General features: G+C 41.4%; 1 long non-coding RNA gene across 1 annotated transcript; it reads left to right on the top strand.

The window, feature by feature from the left end:
* Nucleotides 1-12,125: 12,125 nt before the first annotated feature.
* Nucleotides 12,126-17,470, top strand: LOC103463869 (uncharacterized). Its single transcript, XR_533553.3, has 3 exons — nt 12,126-12,760; nt 13,406-13,508; nt 13,866-17,470. It is a non-coding gene; the product is annotated as an uncharacterized LOC103463869 (long non-coding RNA).
* Nucleotides 17,471-18,637: the final 1,167 nt, after the last annotated feature.

Here is an 18,637-nt window from a genome sequence, read left to right as displayed (position 1 = left end):
AACACATTACACAACACGACTCTACCAGTGAGGCTTAAAAGAGCCCACCAACAACAATGAAACCCCCGCAGGCCTCACTTGTACCAGTAAGGTCAGAGGTCATGATTCAACAGTAAGGAAGACAATGGGCCAAAATGGCGTCGGTGTTCTGAGTGGAAACCCGGAAAGAACAAAAAGACAGACATTTGACACACAAACTGTTTGACTTATTGTATTGTTTATCATGTATCGTGATGAATTTTTGTGGGAATTTTTGATTTATTGTTGTCATGATAAATTCTAATTAATGATGTCTAAGCTGTCTGTGATGTCGGTTTTACTATTTTCTCCACTGTTTGTTCATCCTGAGCAATAATGAACATCAGTACACTTGAAAGTATCATTAAATGCAAGTTTAATAATAAAAACTACACTTCTTTGTGTGACTGACTTCCTAAAGAAGTGTATTAGAAATGAACATGTTTTTCTAAAACAGTATTTGCGCTTGTGGGGCAACAATCGCTGTGCCACCAAGTCACAGTCATACAATCACCTAAAAAAAGAAGCAATAAATAGTTCTCGTCACTTTTGTCATTATCACAATAATACAACAAAAATATTGTGATAACACTTTTTAAGTCCATTTCGCCCAACCCTACCAATAATTTTTAGACTGTTGAGACAAAGTTAGGTTTTAACACCCGATGTACTGAAAGGCATTTTCAGCACATCTGGAGTAAAACGACCAACTTTTTAAACGGGATCTAATATGGCGGTGAAACATGGTGGTGCCAATGTCAGGGATTTGGTTTGCCGTTTATAGACCTGGAAGACTTGCAGAAGCTGAGGGAACCATGACTTCATTTTAATTGTGCCCAAATCCGACTAAAATGAAGTGGCACGACCTGAAACGTAGTTTTAATTCTCAAAAATTAAAACTTTGTAGAGAAGAGTGGGCTGAATTTTATCCATAAAATCTCTCTTTGTTAGTTATTGGTAAGAGATTGATGGCAACTATTGCTACTGAAGGCTCTTTAGAGAGCATTTACTTTAAAACGCATGGGTGGTTGCATTTTAAAGAGTTTTTAGTAAATGACATATTCCACAGAAAACAACCTCTTAGATTGGCCTGTCACAATAACTAATTCTGATGGAGGATAAATTGCCCCAGAAATTATTGCAATAAATGATAATATTGGGATCGGTTTCACGTAGAAGCAATGAACATTTAACACTGGAACTGGAAGACATTTTGACAATCCAAAATAAATAAAACAACAGAAATAACAAATAAATTGAATTATAAAGTCTCTATAAGCAAAATTGTCCTTAAAAAAAAAGGACTAATTGAGACCAAATCACCAGACTCAAGACTTTAATCATCTAGTTTTTGGTAGACAGTGAAGTGATTGAGTCTTTTGTAATTTATTGTGCGATCAATTAATTGATTCATCGGTTATTGTGAGAAGCCTGATTTTAGATCTTATTTTAGTTTATCGTGGTCTGATATTAAAATTTGTTTGATGATCTTGAACATTCAAGTGTGACAGAAACAGAAGAGATTGGAGAAAGTTGTTCTTCTCATGTTCTAACTTTTCTGAAAGACCAAATCCTGTCATGTGAAGCAGTAGGAACAGCTGACGAGACCCCCGGGTCCCCCAGGGGCCCCGGGCTGGGAACCTCTGCCTCTGCTTACAGTCAGAACTGCTACAAGTTAAGAAGAGAAAGGAGATGGACTGAAATGTATTATTCTAGTGTCAATCAGGTAAGCATTCCCAAGAAGAAGAAAAAAGATGTTTAGGTGCAGATTCCCACCAGGACGGCATACAAACCTAACCCAGGAAGCCAAAGGGAGGAGGAAAAAAAAAGAAAAAAGAGAAACTCATTTTACTGGAAAATTGTTAAATCGAGAAATCTTTGAAGCACAAAGTCTGCAGTCGAATGGACAACAAATAAGGCACACAAATGGGGGTCAGAGGTTTTTTGTTTCCTGCCGTGAATGGAGGAACGATGACCGAGGAATGAAGACAGAGGAGCATTTAAGGGCCCACAAAGCTGCGCATTTAAATAAACAGAGTTACGTCGTTTTCCTTTGGGCCCAATGAAGTCCATCAAAGAACATGGTAATGCTCCACTGAATGGATGCACGGACTCCCAAACTTCTGCTTTTTCACTACGTGTGAAAGAATGTGACATAATAAACACACGCATGCACGCGCACACACACACACACAACATCTCCGTCAAAACTAACATAAACTGAGCTTTAAATATTTTCGGCCCTGGTTACAGCTTTAACCCGGGGGTTGCCGTGCGGGCCGCTCTGCGCCCTGCAGATGTCATTATTTGCTGGAAGCCGATGAAGCGAACCGTCAGGTAGTAAAAAAAAAAGATCACTCACGAATCGGGAACTGCTGCTGCGGGAGCCAGATGCGTGCCCGATAATGAGACGTCAGCCCATAAAGTTGAGTCCATCAATGTTCTCGTCAGCAATTTCTTTTTTTTTTTAACCGTCACCACTAAAAACTCTGGAAAAGTGTTAAGGAAATCATATCTTTTTTTCTTTTTTGTTGTAGCATTTTATGGTTGCTGGGTTTTACTTCCTGTTGACGTTGACTTCGGTCTATTAAAGCATTTTCAGGCAAGAAACAACACCCATTACAAATCCAATAAACCCAAAATAGGAAACCTCAATGGCAGATTTAATCAGAAATTTTATCCACATTTCCACTGACTGTGGAAATGTCTCTACCAGTTTTGCACATCTGGAGACCGTATTGTGTTTTTTTACTCCCCCCTCCCATTCTTCTGTGTGAACAGGTGAAGCTCAGTCAGACCGGAACATCAGTTCTCCTGTCTTTCCACAGATTTTCATTTGGGGTTTAGGTCTGGACTTTGACTGGACCATTCTAACACATGAATATTCTTTCATCTAGCTCCAGAGAGTAAAAGGAAATGTTTTTGACTGTGGATGCAAAAAGAAGCAGTCATTTTAGACGTTTCTCTGTTAGTAGAGGTGGGCGAGTTGATCCAAAAATATCGACAATATCGATGTCTGTATTGGTACCGGATTCAATACAACCCGTGTGTAAGACAGATAGTTCAATCTTTAAAATTGTATTTTACTTTTGTATTGCTTATCAACTAGACCTCAAAAAAAGATTTTGGTTCGACTTGCTCTCAAACGATTTTTTGTTTTTTGCACTCTAATTAGGAAAAAAAAAAAGTGTACACAAATCATGTGCATACAGCATTAAAGTGTTTTATAAACTGAAAATTCTGTTTTAGGTTTGAACAAAATAATTCAAAGGAAAAAACCCGACCCCGGATAAGCGGAAGAAAATGGATGAAATGAAAATGGATGGAAAAAACCCCAAAACACCTAAAAAGGCAAGAAGTTTGACGATATGATCAACTCAAATAAAACGTGTCCTGTGGTGGCGCAGGGGTTAAGCACAGCCCACATATGGAGGCTTCAGTCCTGGACGTGGCTGTCCCAGGTTTGATTCCCAGCCTGGCTACCTTTGCCACATGTCTTTCCCTTCTCTCATTACCCACTTTCCTGTCAACTAGCTGTCAAATAAAGGCCACTAGAGCCAATTAAAAAAAAAAAAGTATCAGTATTGGCAAAACCGGCCATCGGGTTTGTATCAAACTCTGCAGTATTGCTCACCTTTATTAAGGAGTTCTTATGCAAAACAACTTTAATATCTACAACAGGTTCTTTGAAATAACTGGCTTCTGTCGTGATCCGTGTTTCTATGTGTTTATTTTTGAGTTTCTGTGTGATCCTGTTCCCTGTTAGTCCCGTCTCTGCGTCTTTCCCCGTTGATTGTCTCCTAGGTGTGTCTCGTTCCCGTGATTGCCCCGTGTGTATTTAGTCTCACCTGTTTGTGTTCTTCGTCGGGTCCTTGTCTATTGATGTCGTCTGTTCCCGTTGATGCCTGTTTCCCCGTGCTGTTCTCTGTTGGGATCATTATCATTAAATTCATCATTTTTTCATCACATCCTGGGTCAAGCTGCGTCCACTTCCTCACTACAACCTACCAGCTCATGACAGATTCAAACTATGCTGCATATCTTTTCTCATTTTCTATATGTAGAGGAAATGCTCACCGCATTCTAGAAAATTGTGTTTCTTTTACAGCGGAGGCTTGATTTTGTTCTAATATCTGAAAAAGGAAATACATTTAAGCTAAATTTGGTTAGCTTTTCAACAAAATATGTAGTTGCATGAAGTCCATAGTTAGGAACATTGTTCGCTGCAGCCAGGGATGAAAGTAAGGGGGTACGGCAGAGTACTGCGTACCCCTAAAAGATTTAGTGGGGGTACACAGTACCTGCAAGAGAGGGGAGCGGCTGTCTGCTGTAAAAAATCAGTGGGTTAAACTGTGCAGCCGCAACTGCGCCCACTAGTTATCCGTGACTGATTAGTTTTTCAAGAACAATCTAAAACAGACTTAATCAGTTAATAACTTTTTTCCCATTTCATATTGTTTCTGAACTGTTCGTGCTTTGTTAGAGCAGCGGTGCAACACGTGGATCGCGGACGGTTTTGAGTCGATCTCGGCTTTAGGTGACAAACTGAACGCTGCCAGGAGGCTGAGAGCAGCACGTCCTCCTCTGACTCCTTATCAAAACGTTCATAACTTTATTAAAGAAAACCAACAAAAATCAACAAAACGTGTTCAAATGAATGACGCAACAAAAATAATAATAATCTCAGTGATTATTGTTTCAACAAGGTGTTGTGCAATTCTGTGCATTTCGGTTCCATTACCAAAACGAGCAGAGCAGGAGTTTAAAATTAACTAATCAACCACCGCTGTGTTCAAGGAGCGTTTATTAATGATATCAAAATAAATATCAAGCCTGCAAACCTAATATTGTAACGGACTGAATGTTATGTTTTGAACATAATCTCTGGTCGGCTTGTGGAGCGCAGGAGGTTGCCATGGCAACGGGTGTGCTTAAATGACAGAGAGAGACGGAGAGTAAAAAGGTGCGAGTGGTTTAGAGTTGATCATCTGGTCATCAGGTTGCTTTATATTTGCTGTGGCTCATTACAGCCTGTAGTTTCTGAACATTAAATAAACGACAAATTTGGACTAATTATCTCGTTCTTTGTGAATACAACAAACATCAAATACGGTAAATACGTTTCATTGAGTAACAAACAAATGGCTTGTACCGCGATAATTGTGTGAAATTAAATTAATTGTATAATATAAAAAAAATAGTTTGGTGCTGTCAGGCTCAGAGTCTGAGAGGATTTTCCTTTATCAAATAATTTTGTTTTTTGCCTCTTATTTAGTGGAAATATTGATGTTGATGAGACTTTCTCCAAAAAAAATAACCTTTTTCAACCTTTATAGCTCCACTGTTGAAAATGAAGAGCTACCATTCACAAATGACATTGAAATAAAATCCAGTCCAACATCTGGTTTGAGGTGATTCCTCTGGAAACTGTTGGAGGAAAAATATCTCTACTTCAGAAAATGTGCTTTTAACCTAACTGAGCTCTGTGGTTCCTCCTATCAGTATGAGAGTCAAGGTGAGGAGGCGCCATGTTAGGAAGAGAAGTGGAAGCTGCAGGATCTTCAGAACAAACAGGTCATGATGCTGGGCTACTGATTATCCCTCTGTCTGGACATAGGATCAATATAACCAGTTTAAAAGCTAAAATGAATGGTTATATGCCAGACATGGAAAACTGGGATGCACTCCATGCCATGATGTTCAGAATTTAGGTCTCATGGCATCTCAAGGTGTCAACATTGCAGACTGAAAGAAATACAGCTCCATTCTGTAACAATTCAAGAGCTACCATATATATATATATATATATACCACCAGGGTTGAAGAAAAAAAAAAACACTGAGCCCACAAGCAGCAAAATGAGTAAGAAACAGATCAGATGTCTTTGGAAAGTTTCTTCGCAAAGGGGAAAAGGCCCAAAGAAGAGAAAGGAGAATGGATTTATCCCTGACCGGTAGGTGAGTCGCACATTACAAGCCCGCTCTGCGTAACATGCGGCAACATAAATGAAAAAATGTCTTGACATTAAAAGTTCTATATGAATAATGTATTTGGTCAAGACTTTTCCACGGTAAACAATATTCCTAAACTCACCCAAGATATTGTCAGCAAAATGTATTTGTTTTTTTCTGCATACAACAGCAGCAATATACTAACTATACACAAGACTGTCATTATTTGACATAGTAGTACTGTTAAAAACTTTTCGGTTTGCTTCCATAGAAATGGCGTAGTGTCTGGACATGTTAAAATGTTAAACTTTTTACCAGCCGAAATCCTCACCACTTTCAAATAGTTTCCTTTTTTATTTTATTTTAGTTGTTGCATGGACTCAATGAGTCCATGCAACAACTTAACCTTCCAGGCAAGAGGCCAGGTCACCAGTCTGTCGCAGGGCAAAACCAAGACACAGGACAAAAAACTATCCACACACACCAAGGAAGAATTTAGAGAAACCAATTAACCCTGACAGTCATGCTTTTGGACTATGGGAGGAAGCCGGAGTACCCGGAGAAAACCCATGCATGTACAGGGAGAACATGCAAACTCCATGCAAAAAGACATGGAGTCTTCCAGGGCCGAGAATCGAACCCTTCTTGTTGCAAGGCAACAGTGCTACCACATGCACCACTGTGCAGCCCACATTACAATCAAAGTATATAAAACTTTTTATAACCAGTACCTGCAAATGAACCACCCAATTCAGGAGATGCTGCAGGTAACCAAACAAAAACCCCAAATCACAAGTAAACAACCTGGTTGTCCATTACAAAAAGAAGAAATACATACCAGGTGAGTAATGTCTTTTTTTCTCTTCATTGCAGGAAAGAAGGTCCAAAAGACCCAGTAGATGACGTCCAAACAGAAAGTCCCAAGGCCCCAAGCTAGGACCTCACTTTGAGGAATCTATTTAGTTTCTTCTTTTATCATGTTTGTATTAATTTTGTCAGATAAGTAACCTTTGTCCTCCTTTTTTGCAGGAAGACAACGAGGCGTACCCAGGATTTCAGTTTCCACCGAAGAAACAATGTAATCTCCAGGTAAGTGAATCAATTTCAGGGAATTAAACAGAGTAAACAACTCTGTTTGACCCTCCACAGGTCACGCAAAACAAGTGAAAGTGAAGAATCATCCGTAGAGTTGTTTGTAGAACCTCCTCATCCTCTTACATGCCGAGCCCTTAGAAACTGCATGGTAACAAAAACCTTTGTCCATCCATCCATTTTCCTCTATTGTTTCTGAGTCATGGGGCAGCAGCTTCAGAAGGTAGGCCCAGATTTCTCTCTCCCCAGCCACTTCTTCCAGCTCCTCGGGAGGAACCCCAAGGCGTTCCCAGGCCATCCGAGAGACATAGTCCCTCCAGAGTGTCCTGGGTCTTCCTTGGGGCCTCCTCCCGGTGGGACGTGCCCGGAACACCTCACCAGGGAGGCGTCCAGGAGGCATCTTGACCAGATGCCCGAGCCACCTCAACTGGCTCCTCTCAACTTGGAGAAGCAGCAGCTCTACTTTGAGTTCCTCCCGGATGACCGAGCTTCTCGCCCTATCTCTAAGGGAGAGCCCAGACACCCTGCGGAGGAAACCCATTTCGGCCGCTTGTATCTGGGACCTCGTTCTTTCAGTCATGACCCACAGCTCATGACCACAGATGAGGTGGGAACAAAGATCGACTGGTAAATCGAGAGCTTCGCTGTTTGGCTCAGCTCTCTCTTCACCACTACAGACTGGTACAGCGCCTGTTTCACAGCAGGCGCTGCCCCAATCCACCTGTCGATCTCCCGCTCCCATTTTCCCTCATTTGTGAACGAGATCTCCAGATACTTAAACTCCTCCACTTGAGGCAGGAACCCCTCTCCCAATCTCTCCCAGAGAGGTGACATTCCACGTCCCAAGAGCCAGGTTCTGCAAGCACCATCCATATTCACAAGTGTTTAAGAAAAGAGTTTGTTACACACAACCAGAGCAATGCCTGCTGCTGTACCAAAACCCAAACCAAAAGTGAAGCTGCTCAAAAAAGACTCCCCACAATCAGACAAGAAAGTCCACATACTCCAGGGTGGACTCTCCTGCTGCCTCACTTCAGGTCTCAGATGTTTTGTTGCAGCCTCCAATATCTCACTTTCTTCTGATTCATCCAAATCATAAAATATTTTAATTTTCTCCATTAGTTCCGCCATTTCAGTCAATAATTCTTCTGCATTTAAACCTCGCAGCCTCCTTCTTTGAATCCTCATATAAAATTCCTCAAGCTCTTCAACAAATTCTTGATCTTCCATCATAAAAGTTTCACAAGTAGCCACTCTTTCTTCAATGCTCCACTGTCTTTCTTCAATGCTCCACTGAATGATCTCTTGGGGAAAAAGTTCAAGTACTTAAGACTGTTTATGATGTCATAACAAGAGAATGATATTATGACATCACAGAGAGTGATGTCATAACTGACATATGCTTGCATATATTTATGCATTTTATAAAATATGTTTATATGGTTTTCTTTTTTGCATATATATTGAAATATGTTTAATCTAGGTCATGCTAGTTCTGCTGTTATATTGTTTTTGTCGTGTTTTAGTTCTTGAGAAAGTGTGGTGGGAATTTCCCAAGCGGTAACATTTTGGCTCCTCCTTGCAGGAACTTGTTTTTTGCCAGACACTGACCTTACCTTGATGCCCATTGTGTTTTACCAAATCTCTTTATTGTTGTTACAGATGGTTAATCAAACTGAGCTTTACATACAGTTTTAAACAAATATATGGTTCATTTATGTTCTTGCATTGTTCTAAAATGCAAGTTTATATAAACTAAAATATAAAAATGGCATCCAATAAATAAAAGGTCAGTATTTTATTTTATTTTCAGAACATTTTAATTACTTGCTTTACTTTTTTTGAAAAGGATAAGAAGCATGGCCATATTTTATTTTATTTCTTCAGATCGCTTCCACTGGATGCAGGATTATTGCTTGTATCTTATTCTGAAGATTGGCATTTTGATTATGGAGTCCCTTTTTCCATCACATTCGTTTATTTTTTTTATTTCTTTATTTTATAACTCAGTTTTTCTGACTTGAAACTTGGTTCAGCTTTTATTCTCACTTCTGAGCCCTGCCAAGAGCAGGAATGGTTCAATCAGACGGGAACTACAAACTTGTCTGCCACTTTTACCCATAATGCACTGCAGTTAGTTGATTGCTTCTCTGAAAGATGAGTGCTGTATTTAAAACTCCCCTTTTTCACAGAGTTCTTTTGATTCTTTATTTTCAGACTCCTTTGCCTGATATGAAGCTTCATTCAGCTTTTAACTTCACTTCTGAGCTTCTGCCGACAGCTGGAACCAGAGGCGTCGCCAGAAATTTTGGGCCTCCTGACAAAATATTAGATTGGGCCCCCCTGCAAAGGTCGCCAGGCCGGGAATCGAACTGGCAACGGCCGCGTCGAGGACTAAGGCCTCCATATGTGGGTTGTGCTTAACCCCTGCGCCACCACAAGTCTTTTTTTGACCCATTAAAAAATTTTACAATTTTAAAGGCTTGCAACTTGCTTTCTTTGATTCAAGACTGATACTAGCATAATATTTACTGCTCATCTATTTTACATGCAACAGTCCACATGCAGTATGCAAGTAGATTGCTTAATTTTTTTCTATTAGTTTTATTTTACTGAAATGTCTCTCCCCACGAGCAGCAGTCATAGGCAGGGGTGAAAGTAAGGGGGAGCGGCAGGGTACTGCGTACCCCTAAAAGATTTAGAGGGGGTACGCAGTACCTGCAAGAGAGGGGAGCGGCTGTCTGCTGTAAAAAATCAGTGGGATAAACTGTGCAGCCGTGACTGCGCCCACTAATCAGCCGTGACTGATTCGTTTTTCAAGAACAATCTAAAACAGACTTAATCAGTTAATAAATAACTTTTTTCCCATTTCATATTGTTTCGGAACTGTTTGTGCTTTGTTAGATCAGCGGTGCAACACGTGGTTTTGAGTCGATCTCGGCTTTAGGTGACAAACTGAACGCTGCCAGGAGGCTGAGAGCAGCACGTCCACCGCTGTGTTCAGGGAGGCTTATTAATGATCGCAAAATAAATATCAAGCCTGAAAACGTAATATCGTAACGGACTAAATGTTATGTTTTAACGTAATCTCTGGTCGGCTTGTGGAGCGCAGGAGGCTGCCATGGCAACGGGTGTGCTTAAATTACAGAGAGACGGAGAGTAAAAAGGTGCGAGTGGTTTGGAGTTGATCACCTGTTCGGATTGTTTTAACTTTGTTTATCTTTGCTGTGGCGCATCACAGTGCCCCCAATTATTTAAAACTTCGTTCACCCCTGGCTGCAGCTCTATGAGAGTTTTGTGAGGTCAGAAGTGGCTCTTTGAACAAAAAACGTTGCTGACTTGTAAAAAAAAACAAATGGAATATTCGTTCAGATTTTTTTTGTTTGCTTGTAAAAACCAGAAAAACAAACATCAGAAAACAATATATATGCAAGAAAATAAAAGTGGGAATAAGAAGCACACATAAAACATAAAAACAAAATGATGTTTTATAGTCATGTAAAAAGGAGAGGGGAGAAGAGTGTTAAACGCTCCGATCGACTCGTCCGGTTCGTGCGTCGTGCCTTTCGGTCGGCTCATGTTGGTCGACCGAGGAAGTTCCGTGGTCTGAAAATGAGACATCATTCTCACAGAACAACATCGGACCAACTTAATCCTTCACACCAAAACAAGCCAAAAATCTAAGAACAAGTGAAGATTACATGATCCTGAACAGATGTTCAAAATCCCCCTTTTTAACCGTTTAGTCGGGTTTAGCTGAGCGCATATGTACGCATTCTCAAAATCTTGTTTACGACGTGGGCTCAGAAGGATTCCGGGGCCCGCTCGGTCCGGTGACAGGTGCTACCCGGCAGGCCCCGGCCCCGAACAAGACGCAGCTTTCTCGTTCACATTCCAACTGCTTTCAATTTTTTACTAGAGCCCAGGGGCCACTGGAACCGCTCCGACTCGGGTTCGACGGGGTCTGGGCCCGGATTCTCAGGGCCGAGCCAGGGCCAAATTGGGTGGCAGTGTGTCGCTTTGCTTCCCACTCAAGACATCTGCTCTTTCAGCCTCTATCTGCCATCGTGGCCTCAGGTGGTCTGGCTTGGTTTAAGGCAAAGGGGCCGATGAAACTGACTGATCCTGGTTAAAACTCAGCAAAGAAGCCTGGTAGGACAGACAGCGGTTGCTCTTATTGTAGGTGAAAGGTCAAGGCTAATCTGTCTTCATAAACAGGGTGGAGCCAGACAAATTCTTTTGGCTTGGTATTTGTAAATGCCGCCTGCTCTCTGCCTTCTCTCTGGGAGATTTTCATTTCTGCACACTATTCAATTCATTCCACTGGTTGCAACATTACTAGTTAATACTGGACAGGTCTATGAGAAAGCTGGGGAAGGTAAAAGATGTAATATCGTTAAGTTATGTATCAACTCTAGGCTTTATGGGGGCCACATAAAGAAAGCCTTTAAGATAAACAGTTGTGTGCTTAACTATTATTTTATCCATGAAAAATCAAAGCAGGTTTTTTCTGCATGCTGCCAAGATACATCAGTGTGAAAAGATGTTTGATATTATTTCATCTTTAAGGTGTACTTATTGAACAGACACAGATAATTATAAATATTTTTAAAAGTTTGCTAATGGGTAGTTTTACCAATACATTCTGCCACAACCGGCCATATTGACGACATCTGTGATATGGATAAGGCCCAAAATGAAAATGAGTTTTGACACTCCCTGGTTTCAGATCGAAGCATGTTCTGTATTAGAACGGCCCAGTCAAAGTAAAGTTGTGAGAACTGGTGTTCAGAAGTTCTCACCGGCTGAGATTCGCAAAGATGAGAAAATTCCTGTGTCTATATGTCTGAAACCGGTAAAGTAAAAATGAAAAAATCCAACTTGAATCGCAGCGAAATATGTTTCTGTAAGGTGGGGAAGTTTATATTTACCAAAGTGCTACTAAAATATAAATGCACACCACACTTTTAAGATTTTTTTTCTGTAAAAAGTAGACATTTTATTTATTTTTCTTTCCCTTTTTTATGCACTGTTTTGTAGTGGTCTGTCAGATCAAATCTGAATAAAATACACCCAAGTTTGCGGTTGTGGAATGGCAAAACGTGCGAAAGTTTCAGGGGTTTGTATGAAAACGTAATACCTACAGGTGACGCACGCGCACGGAGAAACATCCAATGGTCGAACAGGCTGAACGAAAAAGGTGGAAATCGAAATCGGGAACAAAAACCGGCCAATGAGAGGAGCCATAGGAAGCTATTTGAGAGGGAAAAAACCCGAAGCAAGAGGGTGTGTCGATGATGGCAGCGAAACAGCAACGGGGAGGAGATGATGAATTGATTGAGCAGATTTGAAAGTCCCAAATGGGAAGACAGCTGTGTCTTATTCAGGAATACGGAGCAGAGGCCAGAAAGGAATTAGCGGTCTGTAGCGTTTCCCATGCACGTGTTAATTAGACGTGTTTGTGTATCGAGAGCAGAAAGAGGCTCCTGTAACATACAGCAGAGCCGAGGGGTATGTTTCTGCAGATGTGAATTGTTACAGAATCGTCGGTAATCTACTTCAAATGACTCTCGTGTGGATTATGAGCGAAGCTGTTCCCCTGAGAGCCGCAGCGGGAGCCGACACCCTCGACACGGCTTCATTCGTCAGAGAGGGGAGCGAGAGTGACCCGCAAAACGGTCTGCTCGAGATAAAACCTGGTAAAGTTGGGGTTGTAACCTGCGTGTGTGTGTGTGTATGTGTTTGCTTGTGTTCATGTCATAAAAACGGATGTTACAGCGCAGCAAAAATACAAAAGCGCTACAAGTTGATCTGTTTAATCGCTGCGTTTAGCCTGAGACGTGGCTGAGCTGCGTTCAGGAGCCCGGCTCTCCTGCCATCGCCTGTTATCTCTGGCTCCGATAGTGAACAGCATTTATCTACTTCTGGCCAGTAACACCTAAGTGCTGGACACAGTTCCAAGTCCCTGTGGCGATAAGATTAAGTGGTAAATTAAGTCGAAACAAAAAGCTACCAAGAATGACAGACTCGTCGGTTCTGCCGACTTCAACGGGAATATCGGATTGTTCCCAGGCTTTGCATTACAGTGATGCACATCATTACTGTTGGCAGGCCAGCAATTGTTGACACAGAGCGGGATTTGGCTGATATCTAGAGCAACACATTTGAAAACAACAGTAACTTACAGCGCCTTGTTTTCACTTTACATCAGTTTTTTTTTAGTTTTTTTTTTATCGGGCATTAGGATTTTAGGCAATAAACGCCAAGTGGTGAATATTTGTAGCGAGGCCATTGCTTTCCTGTGGAGTTCTGCTGGATTCTCATCTCCCTTCACTTCTCCCTAGGCGACTTCTGCCAATTGAAGTGAATTCCTCTGGTAGAATTTCTACAGGCCCAATCAGCAGTTTACACTCCAGACCAGATGGTGGCGGTAATGCACACTTGGTGGTAAGTTTGCTTCAAAATGCTAATTATCTTCGTTTAATTATAAACAGTGCAGTACATATATTAAACAAACTTCCGTTGGTTTCAGAAATAGTTATTTGATCAATTTTATTGTGACTTTTATGATCACTATTATTATTATTATAACAATCATTCAACTTCATGTTATAACTGCATGGAGGCTCTTGTTTTTTGCAATTTAATATAGTTTTATTCATAAACGTAACTTGAGCAGCTGTTCAGTTTTAACTGGTGTTTTTCCCAACACTAAGTGCTTAATAAATATAATTAGAAAATAATTAGACTTTATTCCCCTTGTTAATCCACCATTTCTCTTTCATACATTGTATTCATTGTTAGCTTTCAGGGTCCTGTGATGGACTGGTGACCTGTCCAGGGTGAACCCCGCCTCCCATCTGATGGCTGCTGGAGATGGGCACCACCAGCCCCCCTCACCACCCTGCAAGGATCAGCATGTTCAGATCATGGATGGAAAGATTTTAAGATAGTTTGTCTCTCTTAAGTGCAAACTTAAAGGAGGTCCTATATCAGCACTCAGGTGATACATTTTACCTCCTTAAAAGTGCAGTACGTCACCTCTATTAAAAAAAGAAAAAGTTTTTAATATAGTCGTTAAGACCGTCTCCATGTTGTGACAGCGTGTTAGGAGGCAGATAATCTGTGAAAGAGAGAATCTCCTCCACTTCCTTTCGGAGAAATGCACCGCTCTTTATTCGTCCCGACCAAAAACAACCAATCAGAACCAAGAGGAGAGATGCTGTCAACCAGCCTCGTGCACTCGCTGCTACATAAATTAATGGCGGAGAAACAACTTGCCATTACAGGAAAACCGTTTATCCGCCATCATTGGTCTCCATGCTAACTAGCCTTAGCATTCATGACAGGCTGTGCTAGCTGCAGCTTAGCAGAGAGAAGTTGGAGGCGGGGTGAATAAGCAGCAACATGGAAGGGTGACTAAGACCTGCCTCCTGCCTCTGATTGGTTATTTCTAGTTGGCACTAGAAGGGGGAGGAGCTTATTTTTTTCACACATTGTTCATCTCATACCATACTGTCACGACAGTTTCCACAAATATGTAAAAAAAGAAAGTGTTTTTTTTTTATTGAAAACACTTTTCAATAAAGTGTTGTGCAACTACTGATTCTTGCATAAGAATCAGTTGCAGACATTAAATAAAAATGACATGACATGACATCATTATCTAGTTTGTTATGTAAGGCTGAAGCTATAAGTCAGTAAGCTGGGGATGGGGGCATTAAGGACACCTCGCTCGGAGTCAAAGTCCCGCCTCTCCCTTCCCGCTTGTCACAGCTGGGCTGCCAGCGTTGACGAACGACTGGAAAGTCTGGCTCGGCTCCGCACTGAACCCTCACCCTGTGACTTTACATTGCGTCGTCCTACGTGTAATTCTGGTGGATTACTGCAGCCTGTTGATAGCTCCTCCGTGTCCCCCGGTCACAGGCAGCAGCTAATGTGTTAACGGTCCCAGAGAAGTAGTGAATGTCCAACGGCATGGCCCGCTAATCAGCCCGGAGAGAAAGAGGCGAACGGGGCGACGCTATCTGAAACGTGCAGAGTGAGCAATTTCCCAGCCTTTACTTTTAACAAAGGAAACCAATTAACAGCCGGAGGGGGTGCTAATTCTCCTCATTACAGACGCCTGACAGCCGTGGTGGGGCGCCTCACAAAGGAGGAAATTATACTGGGGTTGAAGAAGAAAAGCAATAATTTTGACTCTGTTGCTATTTCTGAACTGTATTAAGTATTGGTAATTAACTTGAGTTTGGACTCTTCGTGGGGAGTGGTTGTGTCAAAGCAATAATTTTAAACTTTTATAGACTTTAATAATACAAAGCGGTGCTTTCTTTTTTTTTTTTTGAAGCTGTAGTATTGTTATTGTATTGTAATTGTGTACTTGATGAAAGCAATTCAAAATAAATTTCCTAGAGGGTTAGAAAAACACTAGGAATTGAGAGAGCCAAATAATAGGACTTATAGTGTTTCATCCTTATCCTTTATTATTTATTCTGGCATATACTTTTATTTATTTATTTATTTGTTCTTTGTTTGCTTATCTCCTCCTTTTTTTTCTTCCCTCCTTTCTCCACTTTTTTCCAAAATATGTGTGATGCTAGATTAATTAGAGAATAGAAAAACAATTGAAATGAGAAAATAGCTGCCAAGATCAAAAGAAAAAAAGCATATCCTAATTCACATATTAATCAGTTTCATTTTTGTTGTGACGCCAATTCACTATGCTCTGTGTTTTGTTTTGAATGTGCCCTTTTTAATGTTTACCTACATGTTTGTTAGTTTGGTTTGTTTGTTCTCCCTATTCGTTATTTGATTTCTATTGATGTTATTAATCTATAAAAAAAAAAGATGAAAAACACTAGTTCCATTTCCGTAACAAATGTGCACAAATCTTTGTCTCTATTCTGCTAATGTCAAAAAAACACACTCGCAATTGCCGTGTTTGCAGTAAAAGAATCAAATTAACATCAAATGTGAGTCACTAAAATAAAACAAGGCAGTGATGGTATGTATGTGGCGTTTTGGGGAAATTGTAGTCGGCGATTTTACAGAAGAGCACGTTCTGTTGAATCCATGAGCTGTTGCACATTGTATGAAAACGCACAAACCATCATCCTCCTACTACCACTTCCTGTTGTCGTCTTTGTCATTTTTGCCAGTAGTAACTTTGGGTTGTTGCAGATGACTCGTATGAAACGAAAAAGTGTTTCCACCGCAGTTTTGCTAAATACACCTATATTGAAACGGCCCAAAAAAACCCACCATTTTCTGACTGTGCCTTTATTCAGCCCGTCATTCTGATGAGGGATGGGGTGGACAGTAGGAAGGAACGTCTTCGTTTTAACCAGAAGTAACCTGCAGCGAAACTGGACTCAAAGTGACCTTAAAAATGGACAGGGTGTCCACCCCGTAGACAAAACACCGGGTTCACAAGAGATGTGCCTGATAACTGGAGTTTGTACTGTCCATTCTCTAGGAACAGCAGGAGGATTGTTGTGAAAATATGGCTCTGTGAGATAAGATGGCGCTCTGTGATTTAGAAGTCGTTTAACTATCGCAGGCAGAGGGAAGGCCTCTTAGACTCAACTTTGAATTGTTTTGTTGAACGAGCTAAAAGAGATAGCCAAAGATTCAGTAAAGAAATGAACACACTAATACATCTTTTTTTTTTTTTTATTGGTGTATTTCTATTGAATTTATAATTTCTGCAATTTTAAGTAAATAGAAATGCCGAAAAAAACAACTTAAGGATGCCAACAACCTGTTGGTTTAAAGTTACGTCAGAGATGGCTGTGGTTTTTTTTTTTGTTTTTGTTTTTTTGTTTATTGTAATTGGACCCAACCAAATTGTCAGCGTCTGCATGTCTCCTTCTCACAGACACTAATGAACTCGGAGTGAAAAGAAGTCTCCAGGGAACAATTGTCCAACCTTAGCAACGAGATAGTAAAGAGGAAGTTCAGAAGTGCTCTGGAACGCAGCCCTAAACCCAACTCTTGGTCTAACGCAGCATCTAACCACTTCCTGCTAAGACACACCCAATTGTTTGCTCAAGCTTAATGAGGACTGCAAGTGGCGAGAAGCTTTAAATAGTTTTGTGAGGACAGTCGAGTCAGAAACTGAGAGGCTAACTCTTTTCTTCTTCTGCTGACCCGACCTGTCTGGTTTCACCTTTCCTGCCTCGGTTCTCCGAGGCTTTTTTGGACTCCTGTCAAACTTCATAAGCCGGATCCAGAGTTATTTCCACGGGCCTCTCACAACCCATGCTCATCCATCACTGTGATCTCTATTATGGCGCGAACTTCCCGCTGCGGTCATGGACCGTGATAACTAGACAGCGTGGAAACAGATGTGCGCAAAGGTGACCCGAGCGCGTGCTGAAAATGAAAAAGGTGAGCAAACACCTTTGTTAATTATCCAGGTTTTTTTCGCGGAGGAAATCACTCATGAAGCCCAGGGTTCAAGGAGGGGAAGGCCGGCCGCTGGTCGCGATGAATTCTTGGCGTGTTGTTATTATTCCCAGCCCCCCAGGGTTTGACTTGTGGTGCTTACAGTGTTTAGTCACAGAGTGATGACCCTCGAGTCGTCTGTCATCTTCAAGTCGGCCACAGTCGCGCTTTAAGAGACCGCCTCACAGTGGCATATTGCTGCCTCACCTCTTCACCCTTCGGTTAATCCATCAGTTTACCCTGAGAGATCAGGACATCTTTAACTCAACGAGCATCGACTTTTCCTGATTGATGCTTCGCAGAGATCCAGGGGCTCTTGAGTGGAGCGGCCGCTCGCCTGCTCTGGCTGTTGAGGGGGCAGCGTTATGCGTTTTCTAGGCACTTAGTGAAATATTGCAGCGTAATCAAGTAACTACGTTTACTTCAGTTGTTGAATAATTTGAAATGCTATGTAAAATAAAATGCTATATACATTAAATATGACTTAAAAGAAATGTCTCTAAAAACTCCTGCTCTTTCTGAAACTCCGCCTCCAGGAAGTCATCACAACATGGCTCCTCTGTTAACTCTTTAAAAACATTTTTACCAGCGTTTCACTGAGAAGTAGCTCGTATAATGAGCTCAGCAGATGCTCAGTTCCACCAGGTGTTTGCTCATTTCTGCTGGCTAGTCTGAAGGAGCTGAGCGGTTGAGCGCTGCTCTGTGAGGCAGAAGCTTTGAGACTTCAGCTCAGACGAGGAGCTTCATCCTCGAAGGCGGAGCTATGTCCACCCAGGTGTTTCGCACAGCTGAATGGTTGCCATGAGAGATTAAAGGATTTCTCAAACACGCATGAAAGAATCAGGGAAACACTTCTGGTACATTTTTTGACGAGGGAACAACTTAACACGATGTAAAGCTCAAAAAAGTCAGTTTTATCTAATACTACCCGTTTAGTCCTCATTGTCTCCGGTTTGTTTTCACGGCCGTCATGGAGGGAAGTGTGATAAAGTTTCCTTTTCTTTACCCGTCTATGTTTAACCGTCGGGCTCCTCCTGCTTACGCGGGACTTCGGGCACCCAGGCGATTGTTTTACATGAGGTTACAGGAAGGTCAGACGTGGGATCGATGGGGAAACGGCTCTGCTGCTC

The sequence above is a fragment of the Poecilia reticulata genome, chromosome 4, assembly GCF_904066995.2.
Source record: "Poecilia reticulata chromosome 4, P_reticulata-male-v2, whole genome shotgun sequence".
Taxonomy (NCBI): domain Eukaryota; kingdom Metazoa; phylum Chordata; class Actinopteri; order Cyprinodontiformes; family Poeciliidae; genus Poecilia; species Poecilia reticulata.
Note: the sequence above shows the minus strand (reverse complement) of the source record. Positions and strands in the feature narration are given on the sequence as shown.